This window comes from Rattus rattus, chromosome 5 (assembly GCF_011064425.1).
Source record: "Rattus rattus isolate New Zealand chromosome 5, Rrattus_CSIRO_v1, whole genome shotgun sequence".
Lineage (NCBI taxonomy): Eukaryota > Metazoa > Chordata > Mammalia > Rodentia > Muridae > Rattus > Rattus rattus.
In genome coordinates this window covers 6,449,603-6,452,799 of record NC_046158.1, presented here as the reverse complement: position 1 = coordinate 6,452,799, position 3,197 = coordinate 6,449,603, and the positions used below count along the sequence as shown (strand labels likewise).

Below are 3,197 nucleotides of genomic sequence, written 5' to 3'. Positions count from 1 at the left end.
CATTTTTAAAAGTTGAAATGATTAAAGAAAGCCCTATTGTGCCATAGTCTAGAAAGACAAATGGCAGACACTAAAGAGTACATGGTAAATTAAATATGAAAAGAGTCACAGAGAGAAAGAAACCATGAAGCTACCCCGTGAAATCTATGAGGCTCACCTGAGCAGCATGCTAAGACATGTAGTTGTGATGGGCGCAGGAGGGGGATGGCAGGAGGGGGCTCCTGAGCTTGGTGGACATAAGAGTTTATCATGGCATGCCTCCTGCCTGCTGTGTGGAAACTCCCACAGGAAGGAAGATCAGTAGCAGAGCCCAAGTTAGAACTGCAGCTGTGGGGATGTCCCAGAGATGGACCAGTGAGCAAGGCCTCATGAGACCCGGAATGGAGAAGCCAACAAGCCAACATCCACAGAGTGCTCACCACGGGGGACAAGCATAAGCTTGTCCCATGAATCAAAGAGCAACTGAACCCTGTGAGAAGCTGTGTGACTGGCTCCAGGTTATGTACTAAGCAAAGCCCGGGCATTGAACCCAGGCTCTGTGGCTCCAAATCACTTAGTTACTGTGCCAGGCTGCCCTGCTGACGTCAAGAGGGCAAGGTAGAAAACAGAGGTTGAGAGAATGATCTCTGGAGTCAGGCTTCCCGACAATGTCTGGTGTTTTCTATACACTCCAGGAAGATCCAGTTAAAAATTGACTTTTCCTTTTTCTCATCCATAAAGAATGGTAAAAGCAGCAACTGTCTAGGGCTTCTGTGGTCTGAAGATATGGGGTGGTGTGGGTGGTGTGGGTGGTGTGGGTGGTACTGAGCCAAGAGTTCAATAAATGTTAACTACCAACGGAACTGCTAGCATCATCCTGTCCTTTAGAGGTGGACGTCCTGGCAGCGGAGTTTTATTACTGGCAGAATAAGAAGGGAGTCAGGCGTGGTGGTGCACGCCTGTGATTTCAGCAGTTAGGATGTGGGCTCAAGAGGGTCAGGAGTTCAGGGCCATTGTCAACTACATAGTGAGTTTGAGAGCAGCCTATGTTATGTGAGACTATCTCCAAACAAACACACCCCCAGACACACACACACACACACACACACACACACACACACACACACACACCCAATAGTATGAGAGGCATGTTACAGGCCACTCCAGTGACAATCCTCTCCCTAGAGAGCTGCAAAAAGAGCCATTATGCCTTAGCGATTATAGCTACTTAGGGGCTGAATCAAACAAAGTCTTAGTTTTCTAAATACACAATCTTGATTAGACCTTTATTTCCAGTAAAAGCAGGGAATGGCGGGGGGGGGTATAGTTTGTTGATTCCCCCACCCCCATGATAGGGCCTCATGATGTAGCCAAACTTATCCTCAAATAGGATGTTTTCCAGGCTGACCTTAAACTCAAAGCAGTCCTCCTGCCTCAGCCTCCTGAGTGCTGCAATCATAGGTGAGTCCAACCACTGGCTTCACCTCTGCTTTTTATTCCTGACAGTGCATGCGGTCTTCTTTACTCTTGTGCCAGGGGCCCGAGTACCATGGCTCAGATAATTTCCTCAACTGACAAGGAACAGCATACGGGGGTGGGGGGGTAAGGTATACAGGAAGCATCGATTTGGCACTCTGCCTTAGGAAAGGGCAGGGGCCCCACAAGATGACTGGGAAAGGCACCTCCCTCCAAACTTGATAATCTGAATCTGATCCCCAGGACCTGTAAAGTAGAAAGGAAAAAACAATTCCCACAAGTTGTTCTGTACCCTCCACACACACATGCCCTGCCACACCTATAGCACACACATGCGCGCGCGCACACACACACACACACACACACACACGAACGCAGTACCTGACCTAGGCATGGTGGCATATCCCGTCATCACAGCAGAGGTAGAAAAACTACTGCAAGGTCAAGGGCCAGCCTGGCCAATATAGCTGGTTCCAGGCGAACTAGGGGCAACATAGTAAAAGTCTATCTGGAAAAACAAACGGTTCTGATCGTTAGTAAGTGCAATTATCATAGTGCTCTGAATGACCTTCACTCACACACACTTACCGACCATGCGAAGAGCACAGTACGTTGTAGGAGCTCAGTGTTGTTGAGTTGAACATCTGCAGTACGCAGCATTTAGCTGCAAAGCAACCTCCATCTGCACCTACAGGCCGGAAGGATCAGGAGGAGTGAATTAGTGCACTGTGGCTTGGATGTGCTTTCTTGGTTCTGCCTCCCAGCTCCCACTTGGCTATGGTAAAGTGATTGCTACAGCACAGCACAGCACAGCACAGCACAGCACAGCACAGCACAGCACAGCACAGCACAGCACAGCACAGCACAGCACAGCACAGCACAGCAATGGTTGGTTTCTGGTAGCTCTCTCTGAGTGGCTATTACAGAATTTGAAAGGGCAAGGCATGTTTCACAGACTAGCCCTCAACTATCCCCATCAGGTTGTCGCCATAGAGACAGAAAACTTAGAGACTTCCCCCTAATCATTTTGGAAGTGAAATGTCTATTTCTGGCTGAGGCCTGGCCTCTCTGGAGTTTATAAAGAGTTTCTTACTGTCTGCTATGTAGTGTGGAATTTAAGACAAATATGGAGCAACCCTTTGGGGGGTCAGATGAACAGCAACTTTTAAAAAGAAAAAAAAACCTACCTACTGGGTGGGTGAGATTGAACAGGTCAGCTATGGCCTGGCTACACTTCAGCTACTCTACAAGCTACGTGCCCTCCTGCTTCACGGCTACTCCTCTCTCATAACCTCGAGGGCAGTCACCACCCTGGGGACAGAGCCCTGTAAACAGTTCAGTCATAAACTCAGATATCAGTTGCCAAAGGTCATGTGGTTTAAGGACCTTTTTTAAGAGTTAATTTCTTAGGTTACTACAGATAAGTAAAACAAAGTGCTTCTCTGTAGGTTCCCTTTTTCTCTTTGCCTTTACCACACTACCAGCGAGAGGTCTTTTTTGGGTGGTAATCTAATGTTTTTTTAGAAAGATAAAAAAGGGGGTTGGGGGTTTGCTCAGTGGTAGAGCGCTTGCCTAGCAAGCGCAAGGCCCTGGGTTCGGTCCCCAGCTCCGAAAAAAAGAAAAGAAAAAAAAAAAAAAAAAAAAAAGAAAGATAAAAGAATTTAATCTTCCAGATGGGTGATACTAACATTAATGTCAAAGCCAAATGGGATACAGGTTAAAGTAGGGTTATTTCAGTTGAT

The 3,197-nt window shown here is 47.3% G+C and overlaps 1 long non-coding RNA gene across 1 annotated transcript; it reads right to left on the bottom strand.

Moving 5' to 3' along the window:
- Positions 1 to 1,259: 1,259 nt before the first annotated feature.
- Positions 1,260 to 2,734, bottom strand: LOC116900061. The gene is made up of 4 exons (XR_004387912.1): positions 2,643 to 2,734; positions 2,044 to 2,143; positions 1,842 to 1,963; positions 1,260 to 1,701 (listed from the first exon to the last, which is right to left on the bottom strand). It is a non-coding gene; the product is annotated as an uncharacterized LOC116900061 (long non-coding RNA).
- Between the last annotated feature and the right edge of the window lie 463 nt (positions 2,735 to 3,197).